The sequence below is a fragment of the Peromyscus californicus genome, unplaced genomic scaffold (genome assembly GCF_007827085.1).
Source record: "Peromyscus californicus insignis strain IS unplaced genomic scaffold, ASM782708v3 Scaffold_6__1_contigs__length_162567912, whole genome shotgun sequence".
Taxonomy (NCBI): Eukaryota; Metazoa; Chordata; class Mammalia; order Rodentia; family Cricetidae; genus Peromyscus; species Peromyscus californicus.
Window position 1 is genome coordinate 73,348,064 of NW_026294584.1, and position 19,241 is coordinate 73,367,304.

Here is a 19,241-nt window from a genome sequence, read left to right on the forward strand (position 1 = left end):
TTTTTTTTTTTTTTGGTTAAATTTGGTTTTGTTTTGGGGGTGGGGGTTGCAAGGGTTGCAAGGCAAAGTCAAGATGTGGAGATAAGTGGACCAGAGTGCACGATGTGAAATCCACTAATCCCAGCACTCGGGAGGCAGAGGCAGGCGGATCTCTGTGAGTTCGAGGCCAGCCTGGGCTACCAAGTGAGTCCCAGGAAAGGCACAAAGCTACACAGAGAAACCCTGTCTCGAAAAACCAAAAAAAAAAAAAAAAAAAAGAATCAATAAAAGTAAAACAGCAATAACGAAGACAAAAAACCACAGTACTCCACGAGTGTGCACACCGTTCAACTATGGACAAACTGTGCATGCTGGCTGTAAAGCTATATTCACTGTAGTTTGTGTGTACACATAATCAGCCTTTGTGATCAGAACTCCATGGTTTTTTTTTTAATGCTCAGCTGTCATTAATGTAAAGATGTCCTGATTTGCTGAATCAGTTTTGTATTACAAAAGGCAAAAAGAAATATGGATACAAATTTAGCTTCTCTATAAATTATACATTTAAAATAAAATTGAGAACTTTTTGTAGCATGCTGTGGATACTTGTAGCTTTTTGTAGGGACTCAACCACTTTAATCTGGCAACTAGAAGAATTTGCCCATCCTAAATACTTTCCATTCCATAGATACACAATGCAAGCTGGGGTTTCCTTCCCCCATAGCTGTATTCTGTCTCTGGTATATGGAATCCTTTGCCCTCACTGCTCTGGTCGCTTCACAAAGACTTGTCATGGTGCTCACCTTTCCACAAGAAAAGATAATATAACCTTGCACTGTTTTTCTTTTTTGTCCCAGATACATTAGAATTAGTTGAATTCAAAGTGTGTGACTTTATACATGTCACGCAAGTACCAAATCATTTTGCTTGCTCTAAAATCCTAACTTTACACTTCCGTGTTGTTCACTCATTGTGTTGGTGATTTGGCTGCATATTTAATTTTTTTTATAGAAATAAAAAGTTACAAATAAGCCAACTAAAATTTAGACCATTTTAATGTGAAGGTCACTGTAGTATTCACTTGGGGTAGAATGTAGGGTCAAACCAAGGGGAACTTCTACATCCTTGAGTTTGTGATGATGTTTGTTGAATGGGGTTAATGAGGATTGGAGGAGGCTGGATATATCTTGGATCATCACCAATCACAGTATTCCACAGATCATGATAGCTGCAGACTACTAAGTGATCATAACCTGTCAAAGACAAGACACTCATTTTTGGCTCAGAAGATGTTGTAGATGTTGTACCCATCAGGGCAAGCTATGTCATGCAGCAGTAACTGTTAACTTGTTGATATCAGTCACAACTACCAGCTTTATTTCTGGACCATGCTGCACAGCCATCTTGAATTAATGGGGCCTCAGGTTATTATAGTCACTGGCAGCTAGGCTAATTGTGGTAGTTTGAACAAGAATGTCCCCTATAGCTCATATATTTGAGTATTTAGTCATCAGGAAGTATACCTATTTGAGAAGGATTAGGAGGTGTGGTCTTGTTGGAGGAAGTGTGTCACTAGAGGTGAACTTTGAGGTTTCAAAAGCCCATGCTAGACCCAGCATCTTTCTCTTTGCCTACAGATCAGGTTGTAGAACTCTCAGCTTCTTCTCCAGCACCATGTCTATGCGTGTGCTGCCATGTCCCCCACTATGATGATAATGGACTAACCCACTGAAACTGTAAGCAGGCCCCAATTAAGTGCTTTCTTTCATAATAATTGCCTTCATCATGGTGTCTCTTCATAGCAACAGAAGTGACTAAGCAGAAGCTGTTACCAGGGAGAGGGGTATTGTGTGACAAGCTTGATCATGCTGTTTGTTAGAGGAATATGGAAGACTTTGAGACTTTGGAGTAGAAAAGAGATTAAAACCTTTAAGCACAACTTAATGGGCCATACTCGTAGGAGCATGGAAGGCTGTTGTGCTGAAAGTGATGTGGATTATGACAGTCATTCTCAAGAAGGGAAGAATACTAGTAAGTGGCCTTGTGATATTAGGCAAAGAATGTGGCTGCTTTCTGCCCTTGTCCTAAAAATCTTCCTGAGGCTAAATTGAAGAGTTTAGGTTGGCAGAGGAGATTTCAAGACAGCCTCTGTCACATTGTGATTAGTGGTCCCTCTCATGAAGATCTATAATGAAAAGGAGCAAGCTGGACAAAGAGAAATACAAAGTGATAAATACAAATACAAAGAGATAAAAAGTTTAAGGAAAAGTCCAATGCTAAATGGAATAAAAGGAATGGTGACTTCAGGGCAGGACCCCACCTAGATAAACTTCCAACTGTGGAGAGGAATGAAAGAAAAGCTAAAGCAGTGAAGGAAACCATTAACAACAGAAAGCTGATGCAAATGTAATTGAACAAGTGGTCCAAGTTCTAGTCCCATCAAGCACTAGAATTTGGTCATGTGGTTCTGGTTTTAGAGTCATGGATATAAGAAAGGGGTTATGGAATTTTCCTTCAAGGCTAAGGAAAGTCACTGAGGTTAGTTACATGTCAAAGGTGTCCCTTCATGGAGGACTAGAGAGGTCATTGTGTGAAGCTATGAAGGTGAAACATGGATCCTTTTGGAGGCTCCAATATGTTGGAGATGCCAGAGTTGCTGGATACCTGACAAAGAAAGCTTCAGAGGGGTGTGGAATAAAGTCCAAGAGAGAGAAGTGTGTTTCATTCAACAAAACTATGATAAAACAAGTCCTGCCCTATACCTCCCAATGACCTAAATCATAACCAGCCCAAAGCAGGAGAGAAACAGATGCTTGCAGCCACATAGAGGCCAGGAGCTTCTCTCAAGACCTCATCCAAAACCTAAGGACCAATGTGGTGCCCAAGAAAGCATTGGGTGCAATAACCAGGGGTCAGAAGAAAAGAAGATAAATGACTAAGAAAGGAACTTAAACACTTTTAAAAGAGAAGAAAACCTCAGAGAAAGGACATAATGGGTGCATTAAAGCTAATAAAAGCTGACTGGAATGAGGCAGAAAACACAGACTAGTGGAAAAGAGGAAACAAATTCCTTGAAAGCTAAAAACAACAGCAAAAACCACATGGCAAAGTTTACATTTGAAGAGGAGGAGAAAGAACAACATCAGGAAAAGATCTGAACATAACAATAAAGCAACTGATGGTGAGCAAATGATGCTGAGAATCTCACAGTGCAGAGCTGTGCACAGCCTATGAAGAATGCTGTCCCTGAGTCCCTTGTCTTATCCAGGTCACATGAAAGAACGTGAAACTCTCTCTCTACATTGCTTTCAAAACGATGTGTAACATTAATATAAATCCTGACAGTGACAGTTTACAAAAATGAAAACTATAAAATGACTACACTTAAGAAATAGGTAGACAGATCTCTGTGAGTTTGAGGCCAGTCTGACCTACAGGGCAAATTCCAGGACAGCCAGAGTTACACAGAGAAATCCTTTTTAAAAAAACCAAATAAATAAAAAAAGAAAGAAGGGAAGAAAGAATGAAAGGAAGGAAGGAAGGAAGAAAGAGAAAGGAAAAAAGAAAGAAAGAAAGAAAGAAAGAAAGAAAGAAAGAAAGAAAGAAAGAAAGAAAGAAAGAAAGAAAATAAGAACATCAATTCAAATGGTTGTCAGTAAAATATTTCTATACTGAATAGAACTGGCCATCAAAATCATTGACAGCATAGTTAGGCAGGCTTCACCACAGAATCCACAGATGAGTGTTAAGCATCTATTAATTCATTCAGTCCCCATAGAAGACAGAAGCCAGCAAGGAAGTGTCACACTGGAGGGGTAACAGAGGCAGATGAAGATGTTTACCATCTACCTCTGATTGAAATATTTGCCCAGAAAACTAGAAGGAATGGGAGATGCTTTCACCCAAACAACAATACAGACTCAGAAGCAACAACTCAATGCCTGTGGAGCCATTCTTACTGAAATAAAAATAAGACAAAATGCTTCGTTACTATTAGTGAGCACTTTTTTGAAGTCTTGCTGATGCAATGAATATGAAATAGATATGACATTAAATAGATGTAGTATCAATAGCAAGCAGAACAACCATGACTTTTAAGTGACGTAGACTTTTTATGGGTAACTAATGAGCCCACCTTGAATGAATATATTCATTTATTTCTTAACACATTGTGATGGTTAAATACGAATGGTCATCATAGACTCATATATTTGAATGTTTAATTGTCTGGGAGTGGCACTACTTGAGAGGGATTAGGAGGCATGGCCTTGTTGGAGTAGGTGTGGCCTTATTGGAGGAAGTGTATCACTGGCGGTGGGCTTTAGGGTTTTCCGAAGCTAAAGCCAGGCCCAGTGCTCTCTCTTCCTGCTGCCTGCAGATCTAGATGTAGAACTCTCAGTTACTTCCTCAGCACCATGTCTTTCTTCTTGCCACCATGCTCTCTGCCATGATGAAAATGGACTAAACCTCTGAAACTGTAAGCCAGCCCCAGTTAAATGCTTTGCGTTGTAAGAGTTGCTGTGGTCATGGTGTGTCTTCACAGCAATAGAACACTGACCACACCATGCTTAGTCTTATTTAAAAATTTAATGAATACACATTAGAGCATACAAATTATATATACAAATAGAGTCCCATGTAACATTTGACACACATATATATATACTGCAAATAATTTAAATTATGTTAAACATATTTATTTCTTTACTCAAGGTTAAAAATATTTATCTCTTTAGATTTTAAAAATATATGTTAATGAACTGATGTGTTAAATAATATAACAAGTTAGAGTAGAAATATATTAACCTTTATACTATCAGAGTTCAGTAGAACAATGAGTGTTCTACTTAACGTTGGAAAATATTCATGCTTAAGAGAGTGGGGACAATTGCCTAAGGACAGTGCTAACTGGAGCTATCTACTACTTACACTGAGTTCGGCTGGGAACCCTAAATTGAGTCTTCTTCTCCAATGAATTTAAAGGACCCCTCAGAGTTATGAGAGTGATACTTGGAAATGGGCATTCTATCTCAAATTATGGTACAAATGATTCCAAACTAAAATTTAGATGAGGTTTTTTGGGAGTGAGAAATAGGTGGGAACGATAAAATGTTTTTAAAAATGCCATGAAATAAATACACACTAGAGATCAGTCACATTTCTAGGGTTTGGGAGCTATCGAACTTAATCTTTACAAAATTTTAAATCTCAGTTTAGGCTCAGAAAGTGTGCTGGATAGTTTTGTCAACTTGACACAAGCTGAAGTCATCAGAGAAGAGGGAAGCCCAATAAGAAAATGCCTCCACAAGACTGGCTGGAGGAAATCCTGTAGGGCATCTTCTTAATTAGTGACAGGGGAGGGCACAACCCATTGTGGGTGGTGTCAAACCTGGCCTGGTGCTCCTGGGTTCTATAAGAGAGTAGTTTAGAAAGCCATGTAGAGCAGGCCAGAAAGCAGCACCCCTCCATGGCCTCTGCATCAGCTCCTGCTTTCTGGTTTCTGACCTGCTTGAGTTCCTGTCCTGACTTCCTTCTATGATGAACATCAATGTGGAGGTGTAAGCCAAACAGACCCTTTCCTCCCCAACTTCCTTCTTGGTCATGGTGTTTTGTCACAGCAATAGAAACCCTAAGATAGAAAGGAATAGTTTCCAGCAGTCGCCCAGCGGGTGGCTCTGGAGCTTCAGTGCAGGCTAAAGAGCATAATCCAGAGACGAGGACTTTTAAATAACTGCAGTACACTGCGAGATCAATTGTATTTGGATTTCCTACATCAAGAATCATGTGTGGAGTGACAGCTCAGCAGCTAATAGTGTGGACTGCTTGCAGAGGACCCAAGTTTGGTTCCCATCCCCCACATCTGGTATATTACAACCACCTGAAACTATTTCAGCCTAAAAGGAATCAACATCCTCTTCTGGCCTCCTGCACACACGTACACACACACACACACATACACACACACACACACACACACACACACACACACACACACACACACACTTAAAAAATAAACAATAAGAATCATATCTAGAGCCTAGAGAAAGAAATGTTTGCATAAAATAGTATCATATTCCACTTAAGGTCTATTCAAACAGGGATTCTCAGGATTTTTGTTTGTTGTTATTTTTTAGTTTACAGTTAATATTTGTTTATTTTATCTTTACGTGTATGTGTGTTTTGCCTACATGTATGTGTATGTTCCCCCCATGCATGCCTGGTAACCATGGAGGTCAGAGGACATTCTATCCCTGGAACTGGAGTTACAGATGGATTTGAGTCACCATGTGGGTACATGGAACCAAACCCAGGTCCTCTGCACGAGCAACAAGTGCTCTTGACCACTGAGCCACCTCTCCAGCCCCTGTCTTTGATGTTTTGAGACAGGGTCTCACATAGCTCCACCTGGTATTGAATTAGCTATGTAGCTATGGATGATCTTGAATTCTGGATTTTTCTGCCTGCCCCTCCTGAGAGCTGGATTACAGGTGTGCCCTGATGTGCTCTTTCTTTGCCTACTCTGAAATAGCAGACCCCTGGAAGGCTGCACATAATGCACAGTTAAGAGAAAAAAAAAAAACAAACACCACACTCTCTGCACAAATTAATCCTTTCAGTTTTACATTCAGCCTGCATGTTATACCCATATTAGTATAGCCTGAATATAGAAAATAGAAAAAAACATAATATATTTTGTGTAATTGTTTATATCTGAAACATCATATATAAAATGTGGGCTATTAATATTCTAAAATGCTAACTGTGGCCAATGCAGAATTATCTTCTTATTGTTCATATCTTCTGCAGTCAATTACCTTCAAATCAGTAGCACTGAAAAATGAATAGCTCCTTTTAAATTGAAGAATATACATTTAATTCATTTCCCCAGTTTGAGTTTATAATGAAAAATTGGGTATATATATATATATATATATATATAGGTATGTATATATATATATGTAGGTATGTATATATATAATATATATATATATATTATATATATATATTTCCCTGAAGCTTGAAAAAAATAGTAGTGTTAATATTGTTATTTGGGTGCTTTTATTTGTGAAAACTGCCAAATCCAATTACCTTGCTTTTTAGCCATGATGTGATTGGAAGGTGAAAACAAGTATTTTCATATGGGAACCAAGGGAAATTCTATCCTGCATTTATTTTAGAAATAGGTCTTGTTATCTTGTAAGGCTGTTTTTAAGGAGCCTTGATTTTCCTGGGAAAGACAAAAACGAGGTGCTTCTTGGCTGGGATTTCTGGGCTCGGCAGGGCAGCCCAGCTCTGGGACACCCCGTTGCACATAGGCGTGTCGTGTGATTGTGCCTGGTCCCAGTGAGTGCCCAGTGTCGCGTGCTCTCCAGGCACAGCTCTCCATGTTAACACGCTTCTTAGCAAGACCTTAAATGCTGACTTCCGCACAGCCGCTCTTGAGCTCGCTCCTGCCTCGCCTGTTTCCTTTTTGTTTGCTGCTATAAAACTGAACAAATGGGACCCAGGGACTTTGGCAGGACTCCAAACCAGAGGGAAACGCATCCCGAATTGGCCCTTTGCCCAAAAGTATAATTTTCAGCTGTGAGCTGCCCTTAATTTTGAAAATCATCCTGTAGCTTCAGGTTTTCAGAGGCATAGCGGCATTGTGTCTGTTCTCCAGGCACCCGGCTCTCGAAAAACGAAAACAAACACCATCTCTTGCTTTGTCTTTGCATTAGCTCAGACTTCTTTGACTAGAAGATTCAGCAACGAAGGCGTTCAAATATAAGACAGCCCACTTGCTGGCCCAAATACCTAGTCCTGTCAGCCTCTACTTGGAGCCCGCCAGGATTCCCAGCTTGATTCCTCGGGTGTCTTAGAACTAGATTGCTCTGCTTTTATTAACAGCAACAGTCTCAGTATCAGCTTCAAGTATGTTGGGAAGACTAACAAATTGTTTTGCGATCAAGGTTAGCAACTGACAACACATTATTTAGTAAACAGGACTACGGTATAAAAGCAACAATAATTCACACATAGTGGCATTTTATCAGGCTGCGCAGGATAGGAACTTCCCAGAGCCAAGTCAGTATTTGCTTTTATTGTTCAGCGAAGAGTCTTGATTTCTTAAAATCGGAAGGCAAATGCTTGTGGTCCTAAAACTCTTCTTTCCGGAGATGATGTCTGGAAGAACTTGAGGAATTTTACGGCTGCCATTTTGCCATTCATATTTATTAGAAGTAAGATGTGCTAGTTTTCTGTTCTACCAAGTTAGCATCACATCTGGCAATCTGATTGAAAAAATTCCTTTGGCCAATATTACATTATCTTTTCTTCTCCAAGTTGAAAAACAAATGCATGCAAGTGGAATTACTAACCGTTTTGAATTAGTCATTAGGATACATACAATATAGTGTTTGGAATCAGCCACTTCTGACTGACAATTCCCTGGTTGCAGAGGTTAACCCACGCAGAGGTTAACCCACGCAGAGGTTAACCCACGCAGAGGTTAACCCACACAGAGGTTAACCCACACAGAGGTTAACCCACACAGAGGTTAACCCACGCAGAGGTTAACCCACACAGAGGTTAACCCACACAGAGGTTAACCCACGCAGAGGTTAACCTGTGCAGAAGCGGCTCATATCTGTTGGCAAGTGGCATTCACTATTTGCACGAATCATGTCTCACAGTCTCTGAACCTGTGTCCTTATCAAACAATACAGAAAACTAGTCTCCTTTTGCAAGGTGGTTGTGGCATGCTTTGTTTTAAGATTATTAAATTAATAGAAGCTTGCTCTAGAAAATTGAAGCATTTAATTATTTTTTCAGCCTTTCAAGGATTTTGAAAAAAAAATCCACATTCAATTAAACAACAGCAGCAGCAGCAGCAGCACTTTCTCAGCTTCAGGGCTGGGAAACCATCTCTTACTGTTGGCTGTCTGCAGTGTTTGGGAACAGTAGAGAGTGCATGGCAGACACCTCAGTCTCCATCTCAGTGCTTCAGATATTCCTGGAGAATAGATGGCCCTTTGTTCCACATTCCCACCTTCCTTTCCTTTTTTGGGTTACTGATTTCCGAGAGCTCCATGTAAACTCATTTATTGGCTCATTTGTGACGACACATTCGTACTTGGTTTTAGTGTTTATTGTGTGAATCACAGTCTACCTTGGAATTCTATCTTAGCACCTTGTGCACAGTGTCTGGACTTGGCAGTAGTGCGTATCTCCCTCTCTTGCCCTGTGTCCTATCTTTGTTCCGTGTTTTCCCTCTACGCATGTTATAAATACTTCCAAGTATTGGCTTTGTTTTAGAAAATCAGTTCTGTTTTAAAGACAAAAAGCCGAGGTGTTATGTAATAGAGAATTTCTATTTCACCTTGTTTTTAAAGATGAAAAAGTATCCATTTCCTAAGTTCTTTTAAAAATTGACTACATATTCACCATATCCATTGATCTTTATTCTTATGGACAGTGTCAGATTTCCAACAGGTATTTTTAAAAATAATTTTCCGTCTGTCTAAAGGGCTGTTTGAGTTCACTGAAAGGCTGGCTGTGGAAGAGGAATGGTTCTCTCCCATTTCAGAGCCAGGCATATCTGTTTCAAGGTGTCCCCTGACACCCCTTGTCTGGGGTCGGGCTGACCCTCTGACTGTGACATGGAGAACATCAGAGCAGCTGAAGAGTGAAAACATCATGTCCTTGAGAACAGCTGGACAGGAATCCATTCCCAACAGCTGTTACCATTGTTATTCCATGACAGAAAAGTGTCTTCAGTGAGAAAGAGAAGTGGGAAGTTCAGTCACGGGAAGCTCATTCAAGCTCAGTCTTGAACTCCAGCTGGTTGCCTCAGCAGGGCCTCCCCAGTCAACTTCCACTGGACGTTCTGAGCTCCTGTTTGTTGATGTTTTGCTTTCTATTTGTCTGTCTGTCTATCTATCTATCTATCTATCTATCTATCTATCTATCTATCTATCTATCTATCTATTGAATATATTTGTCCTCATAGACATTGTAGTTTTCATCCCTAAAAGTCCTGTTATGTCTTAGCATCTTGCATGTCTCTACTTAAAATGTTTCATATTTCTTGTATGTATGAAATATGACTGTGGCAGTTTCTATTCCAGCCATCAGTGTCATTTTGGAATCTGTTTTCACTGGTTAATTTGTATCTTAGTATAGAGAATATCTTCCTGCTCCTTTGGATGGCTAGTAGCTTTTTTTCTGAATGCCTGATAATATGATGTTTAGTTTCATGAATGTCTTAGTTACTTTTCTCACTGCTGTGACCCGATACCCAACAAGAAGTAACTTAAACCTTGGTTTTGTGGTTTGAAGGTACAGCCCATCATGGCAGAGAAAACATGTCAGCTCAAGTGGGAGGCATCTGCCTCACTGTGCCTACAGTCAGGAAACAAAGAGAGATTAATGTTAGTGTTCTTGGTTTTTCCTTTCTATTTGGTTCAGGCCTTTCATTTATGCAATGGCTCCCTACTCCAGCCCCCAGTCAACTCCACCTAGAAACTCTATGACAGACATGCCCCCCCATTTTTTTTTTTTGTAACCTAGGTTTTGTCAAGCTGGAAACATTAACCATCATGGTGGACACTGGTTTCTATGAATAGCCTTTAGCTTTGTTCTGGGATGCAGTTAAATGACTCTGAGATGGCTTGGGCTTTACCAGATAGGTCTGGAGCAACTTTTAGACCAAAATTATTTTCTTTGCACTACTGGGGCAGTGGTCTTCTGCTTCTGCATGTAATGCTTCCCTAGTTACATGGTTTTTCCTTCTGGCTGGTGGGGAGGCAAATTATTTAAATCTTTGAATGTGTTCATATTTTGTATGGAATACTTTATACACAAGCACTTCATCTACACCAAAATCCAGCCCCTACCTTCCCATATCTAACATCTCTGTGCCCCCCTGTGTGTGTTGTGGGGAGGGGGGACTCTTTTAAACTGAGCTCCTATCATTGACTAAGCCTGGTGCTCTGCATTTAATATACTTTGTTTTAAATTTCACAAACATCGCTGGTGTCTGCGGTATTATGTATTTACTTTTTGATGTGTTGAGGATCAGAAAATATAGGATTTCCTCTATGTCACTCAACTAGGACATAGCAGAGCTGAAATTCAAATTTCCCTGTTGAATTCTCTAATTTAAGAGGGTCCAACCTTCTGGTTTCAAGACAGGACACTGTAGTCTGTAAATGTGCTGGGCTGTATTCATAGCTATCCTGGGTTGCATGAGGCCCATGGGCCACAGGTTGTCCATGCCTGATCAGACAGTCCTGTCCACAACTGTGGACAGTTTCTTCACATGTATGTGCTGATAATCATGCAGCTTAAGGACAACCAGCAACCTGTTTCTTTCCAACTACTAATAATAGCCTTTAAGAAATGCAGACTTTGGCTCCTCACAGCTTCTCTTACTGAATCCTGGCCTGGCCTGGCAACCCTCTGATAAGTCATCTGGGATGATCACATGGCTTATTTTATTTAAGCCCCTTCCCCACCATGACCACTGTCCTGGTCTGTCTGTTGTCTTGTCTAGAATCATTGCTTAGTACATCTTTACAAGTTACTTAGTTGTTCTCTCTCTCTCTCTCTCTCTCTCTCTCTCTCTCTCTCTCTCTCTCTCTCTGCACTGTAGATGATAAAAATTGGATGAAAATAGAAATACTCTTAGAGTAGGTTACTAAGAATTACATATAATTGACAGAGAATATATCAATCTGAAGTCATAAGGTTGTAAATAGAGAGCCCCCAAATAACAAAATATATTCTTTTCCAGTTTATTTGGGTAAAAAAGTCCATCAGAACCTGCTAATTACTATCAATAAATTAATTTTAACATCAAAACTAGACCTAGAAATGAAACTGTACTCTGAATCTGTCCTTTTCATTTAATATTCATTCAATATACTTAGGTCACCCACCATAAGACAAAAAAAAGCAAATTTTACTAACCTTTTGCTTTGGTACTCAGTAGACATACAGAAGAGGAAGGAAGAGTGAGCCTCACCATGCTCTAGTAATACTCCTAAGATGGAAGCAGGTTTGAAGATCTGTATATACAGGGAATGCCACCAAAGTCTAATGCAGTGAAGAATAAATATTTAGTGACTATTACTGGGTAAAACATACATTAGCGGAAGATGAAAACATGTTAGTTGACAGAAGTGGAAGACAGTAAATGACTGCTTTAGTGAATATTTGGAAGAGAACACCTTAGCTGAGAAGACTACTGAATGCCTACTACAATTCCAGACTATGCTTTGGTCTCAGAGCAGTGAGCAGATTCCTCTGTCCATTCAGCACTGTAGGCATAGCTAACATCATGGCTCCAGACCCCGATGCATGATCACCGTATTAAAACAGACAAGGGCAGCACACCAACGACTTAGTCATTAGTGATGGAGAAACACACCTTACATTCTCCACCTTAGGAAAAGTTTGAGAAAAAAGAAAAAATGTGATTTGCAACAGGGAAAGGAAAGCACATGAGGATAGTTTTCCTGGGCAGGGAAGCCAGGCACTCCTTGATTTGGTAGTGTTCCTTTTCTTTTGGTGATGGTGTTGTGGAAAATGTTTTCATGGCTGTTGTCAGATTGCCTCCTTAGGCTTTGTGGTGGCCATTAGTGATGAAGATGGGCTAATGGCTCTGGTTCTCCTGACATGCTACATGTAAGGTTTGAAGGTGCAAAGTCAATAGCAACTTGCCATGCTGATGATTGGCTTTTGTTTGGATTGCTGTCAAGAAGGGATAAACTACCCAGATGGGGTTGAGAGAGCAGGAATGAGGCTGAGAAATCTTTAAAGAGGGTTTAATTAGAAGAACTTGAATAATACTTACACTGACTCACACAGGATAATTTTTGTGTAGAGGCTAAACATTTTGCTGTTTAAGATTATACATTCCATTAATATTCTTCTTAGAATAACACGGCAAATACTGTATACAAAGGAGCTAAGATATGACTGCTAGAAAAAAAATGGGCCAGTTACAGCAATGGGGGTATTGCCCTTAAAGTAAGTATTAGTAAGATATGCATGCATACATTTAAATTCAATAAAGAAAGGACAATCAGTGTATATTTTAATTAAGTTGGAAGTTGTTCATTTTATAAATGAAACATCCAGAAAGTATTTTTTTTTCACATATGGGAATCCAATCTACATGGTAAATGTCCATATGATTTTCATGTTTTAAGGTTTGATAAGTCTAATTATAAAGACTTTATCATTATGAAACCATAAGTATTTTCACATTCTCAGTGAGCTTCTGAAAATAAAGTAGTATTTTCTTTTTAGAATCTAGTTTATTAGCATCTTAGCTTAAATATTCATGTGGCACATGGAATTCAACGTGACCCATTGATAAGTACGCTTACCTTTTTCATGAAATCCCAAATTTACCATGCACAGTATTTTTTATTGTTCAAACAGTGTCACCGCTGCATCCTCAGCCTGTTGCCATTGCAACCCACAAGCTGGTGATCCAGCCCAGTGAGAGGATCTGGAACGTGGCGACCTGTTTCAGCAGCTTCTACCATGATGACCTGATCCTGCGCACCATGAGGAGGCAAAGCACTGTGTGCCGCCATTGGGAGATGCTGACTGTTAATTTGACATCCAAACTTCTGGACACTACTGGATGCCGTCGAGCAAGTATAGCTGTCATTGGTGAAGACCTGGCACCATGGTGAGCAGCACTATGGGGGGCTGACTGGCTTCAATAAGACAGAACCTGCTTGGTGAGATAGGCAATGACTTCCCACCACTTCCATGGAGACTGATCATCTAGTCTTCAGTAACATCAGAAAGGGTCAGAAGTATGCAGACCTCACTGAGGATCTGCCATTGTTCTGTGAGAGTCTGCAGGACATTACCCCCAGAGCACTGTCCTTCTGGAGTGAAGAAATTGACCCCCAGATCAAGGAGGGGAAATGAGTCTTGATTGCAACTCATGGTACTAGCCTTACAGGCATTGCCAAGCACCTAGATCAGTGGTTCTCCACCTTCCTAATGCTTCGACCCTTTAACACAGTTCCTCATGTTATGCTGGCTCCCCATCCATAACATTATTTTCATTCATACTTCATAACTGTAATTTTGCTACTTCTATGAATCATAACGTAAATAATTGTGGAGATAGAGGGTTGTCAAAGGGGTCATGGCCCCCAGTTTGAGAACCACTGATCTAGATGGTCTTCCAGAAGTGGCCATAATGGAGCTGAACTTGCTTACCAGTATTTCTATTGTCTGTGAACTGCCCAAGAACTTGAAGGCCATCAATCCTGTGCAGTTCTTTGGAGATGAAGAGCCCATGCACAAAGCCATTGAAGTTGTGACTATAGAGGGCAAAGTCAAGAACTGAAGACGAGCAGATAGACTTCTATCCCAAGAACACCTCCCCTGCCTGTTCATGCCTCCTGTACTCTTCCCCAACACTTGTTACACTGACTATATCTTTAGGTGCTCATGTTTCAGCTATGGATGAGGACCAGTGGAACCTTTTTTTTTTAATCCCTTGCACACACTCCTTTCATAGAACATATTCAGAATAACACCTCTGAGGTACAAGGTCTTAGCCCAAGCCCAGGAAAGGCTCCTCTTATCCCAGAGAATTACAGGTTTTCTTCACTCTTTGTTTACTAATACCCTGCTTGGAAAAGGTCATGGAGAAGTCATGTTACAATATGACCAATGAAGAGAAGCCAGAGCCCAATTTTGTCCCTGGGGCCTGTCCTATGCTCTTCTGCAGTTAGTGAGTGGCTGGGACTGTGGTCATTCCAGAGGAGGCTAAATACAACCTGTATGGAAATTTGAGAAATACTATTTCCTCCCTGGCCATAGAGGAGGGGAGCCCCAGAAGGCTGGGATCAATTCTGAATTAAGTTTATATTTTAGATTTACTATTACATATTACATAGCATATCACTACACAAAACTCCTGTGAGGTTTCTAAGAGTGGTTGAAATTGCACCACACATGAACACCAGAAAATAAACTGTCCCTCATACCAAACGGGATAAATTTACCTCCTGTTATGTATCTTATGACCCCTCTGCTTTATTTCACAGCAGCAAAATGCCCATTGATCATGTTCATGTGGGTCTTTCGCTGTCTCATGAGTCATACTCCAGTTGCTTGACTGTACCGTGGACTCCATGCTCATTTGGAGCCTAACTGTACTAATCCTTTTTTCCAGATCAGTATAATAACAGTTGTGTTCAATATTAAAACAAAAAAGAAAAACGACTGCTCAGAAAGGTCACTGTTCTGTGTTTGCACAGTAAAACCCATACTGGATGCACTTAGAAGTAATTGGTTCAGAGACACAGCCTTACCTAGAAAGGACACCATGTAAGCATTTGACCTTGATGAAAGAGGTTTTGAGCTCTGTTGGTTGCAGTGTAATTCTGCTAAGTACTGAATGGTTTAAACTTATTCCTTCAGACCTTGCTTTAGGAAGACATATGACTAGCAATTTGAAGGAGATTAAGATAACTTTGCACCCCAAGACACTCAAACCATATTTCCAGATCTTTTTGACATTAGCCTTCCATCACAGTCTAGTAAGAATGTGGCATAATTGGTAAGACCCATGCTACTTTAGAGTCTTGGGTATCTTTAACATATCTCTTATTATTAAAGATAACCTGAGGATGTTCTCAGAGATGGCAAGAGAATGATAGTAACTCTCACTTAGTCAGTATGTTCTTGGGGCACACTGTCTAACCATCTCTGCATGCTTTATAAATAGGAAGTGCCCACTAATGATTCCAGATGAGCACTGGATTTGTACGATTAAGGGCATGGAGGCATGTACTAGAGTATTGTGAAGGCAGCTTATCCAAAACTAAGAGTGATAGTTCTGACACCGAGAGGCTAAGCAAGGCATTTCCTGTTAGATCAAGAACAATGAGACACCCGTTTTCACCCTTATTTTGAAACACTGGGATGTTTCAAGCAAATGGCACACAGCAAGAAAAACAAAACTAGCAGACTAGTGTTGGAATAGCAGAGGACCTCTGACTGGCTGTTGGTAATGATTACCGCCGTGTACCTATAAAACACGAGAGTGTCTGTTTCAAAGTTATTAATAAAGCTAGCAGAATTTATTAAACTGTTGGAGTACCACAAAGCACTTCTGAATCAATAGTTTTACCATCTGCTAACAATAACTACTAAAAATTGAAATGAAAAACAAATAACAGCTCCTTCACAATGGCTCAGAAACCATAAACTATTGGGAATGGAGCTAGCTAATAAGAAAAATAAAATATTCATAAAAAGAAATACTGTGGAACCATATCGTATGCTCAGTTGCCATGTAAAATTTAACTTTAATTCAATGCTGCACAATGTTTCTGAATACACACACACACACACACACACACACACAATGTATTCATGTGGTAGAGTTGTCACATCCAAACCAACTTCTTCATTGGGTACTCAGTGCAGGAAGTAGCCATTCATTTAATCACACAGGAAAAAGTGGCTGCCCAGTTTCTTGTTCAGATATCACATCTGTATGTTACTCTTCAGGGTCATGTAGATTTTTCCAGGATAATTTTATCTATAAACAATTGTGACTCCAAATGCTGGTTTTGGAAACTAAATGTTGGATAAAATGAGAGTCCACTGTGGCATGTAATTTTTCTGAAGGACTCAAGGTGGGGTAGAGTGATGGAGACTGATGCTATTAACTATTTAGGTGTTTGGTATGAGAATAAAATGAGTGGTAGGCAGAAAGGAAGCAGAAAACCATCAAACTCCGCTACCTTCCCCTTCCCCGCTTTCATTGCTGGAGGCGTCCTAAGGCAGGATGCTCAGGCTTGCCAGACAGCTGCCTCTCCTTTATTACTTTTCTCCCGGGCTAATTGAGTTACAGAATCTCCATTATTAAGACAGCATGCCTGCCTTCAGACCCCAGAACCACTGTCGCTCTCTGGAAAGAAGACTTCAGGTGGTAAGGTGGAGTGTACCAGCTTCCCCTGATGGGTACACGAGGACTATTAGAGGCCACACTTGGACTCCAGAGCTAGTAATGTTCTGGTATGTGAATGAGGGGAACAATGGCATGAAGTGAGACGCAGGAGGTTACAAGGACAGGCCACAATGAGGGAGCTCTCTGTACAAAACGTGAGGGTGAGGGCCCTCCCGAGACAACACTTGCCCACCCTACCCCTTCTGTGGAGAGTTTGCATGTTGTGTGGGAAGAGATTGCTACTGGACACCATGGGTCTATTTCTCTATCTCGAGAATAACAAAACCCTCAAAATTATGTCAGCTAACTGAATGCCACACATATATCCTGGGGCTACTACCACAACATGGGAGAAGGCATCCTGGCTAGCAGGATAGGAAATGATATAGGCAGATGACAGGGCTCATTCCTAGATAAGGATAGACACACAATGCCATCACATTCACAGCGCCCACTGTCCTTTCTGTTTGCTTGTCTTTGACTGGATGGGCTGGCTCTAAATATGGCAGTTGCCAAAAGAATTTTTAAAATGAGTTGATGGAAGTCATTTGGCCTGTCTACTATAAATAGATGCTAAAGTTGCTATAATAATGCTTCCAAGAAGCCCGGAAGTAAAAATAGAAAAGAAGCCATGAACAGTTGTGATGAGAACCTCGTTGGCATCACTCAACAATGAATAACTGCCACTGGTTCAAAACCTGTGCAGCACAGCCACCATCACCATGGAGCCTGCAGTCTAGTCTATAGGGCAAGCTATTGGCTGAACATTTCCAAAGCCCAGAAAATGTTCAGCTTGCTGGGACATGAAAACACCGTGGTTCTTCTCCTTGTGGGGTCCAAAAGAATCCTCGCTGATACAGCCTTACGAGGCCCTAGCTTGGTCAGTTACGTGAGGAAGGTCATGCTGGAGGCCAGGGCCATGAAGAAGGCATCACCCTACCTGAGCACCGTTAGGCTGGACAGAAACTCAAAAATTAATTTATTTCTGGGAAGTTGTCCAGGGCCTTTGGAAGCCGAGAGAGCTACTTTTACATTAACAGATGGGAACTAATGAATATCCTTAAATTTCCTTGACTTTCGTCTGTTGTTCATTTATGGACTTCTTTGCAACATCCATCTCTTTATCTCCTTGATATAGAATAGGCTTTAGAAGAAATACTGAAAAGTATGAATGTACTAAAATCTATTTCACCTTTGGAAATAGTCTGACTTTTTGTTTTTTCTGTTTACACTTCCTCTGCTTTCTTCTTACTGGTTTTCATATGTGTGTTTTACCTATCAAAGCTCACACAGCTTCTACATCAATAAAAATGTGTGTTGTTACTGTTTTGTTAATTTTTTTCATCTTTTTCAAAAGATTGGTCAAGTTAATGCAAAAACTCATAGTAAACTATATATCAAAATTTGAAGTAAACATAAGAGTATAATTCTGTTTTGCTCACCCTGCCTTAGTTGAATGCCTGGTTCCAACAAACGTTAAAATTTGACAATGAACTATGGTAGTAGGGCTAGTCAGCTAAATTAGTTTTATGGCAAACATATTATAATTTAACTTAGCTTTTGAACAATCGGAATTTAAGAATGCTTTTCTAAATACTATTAAATATTTCTTCAAAAATTAAAAATAATAAATATGGGAAGATGGCTCAGTGGGTAAGAGCACTTGCTGTCTGAGCCTGTGGACCTGCCTGAGTTCAAATTTCTAAAATCCACTTTAAAAAAATTCTGGGCAAAGCTGTGTAATCCTGTAACCCCAGTACTGGGACCAGAGACTGGTGGGTCCAAGGAAGTCAGTGGCCAATCAGCTTAGCTGAAACTGTGAGCGTCATACTGAGAGAGAGAGAGAGAGACGAGAGAGAGAGAGAGAGAGAGAGAGAGAGAGAGAGAGAGAGAGAGAGAGAGAGAGAGACAGACAGAGAGACAGAGAGACAGAGAGAGAGACAGAGAGAGAGAGAGAGAGAGAGAGAGAGAGAGAGAGAGAGAGAGAGAGAGAGAGAGATTGTATCAAGAGAATAAGGCAAAAGACAATAGAGGAAGACACTGAATCACCTTTTCTGCTCCTCTTATAAGAATATACATATAGCATTACATACACCACACACACACAGTATGCACATTTATCATACATACCCACACTAATAATAATATCAATGATTTTATAATGTATGCATTTACCTTTATTTGCTGTCTACTCACACTCATTCTGGTGATTTGTAGAATATGGACTTGTAGTTTCAGTGTTGCTGTGGTTTGAACCCATCCCCTGCGGGGAGGGAGCATG

At 40.3% G+C, this 19,241-nt stretch overlaps 1 pseudogene; it reads left to right on the forward strand.

Annotated features, from left to right (window-relative positions):
• The first annotated feature begins 1,943 nt into the window (after window positions 1-1,943).
• On the forward strand, window positions 1,944-18,215 carry LOC128099556 (phosphoglycerate mutase 1-like; annotated as a pseudogene).
• The last annotated feature ends 1,026 nt before the right edge of the window (window positions 18,216-19,241 follow it).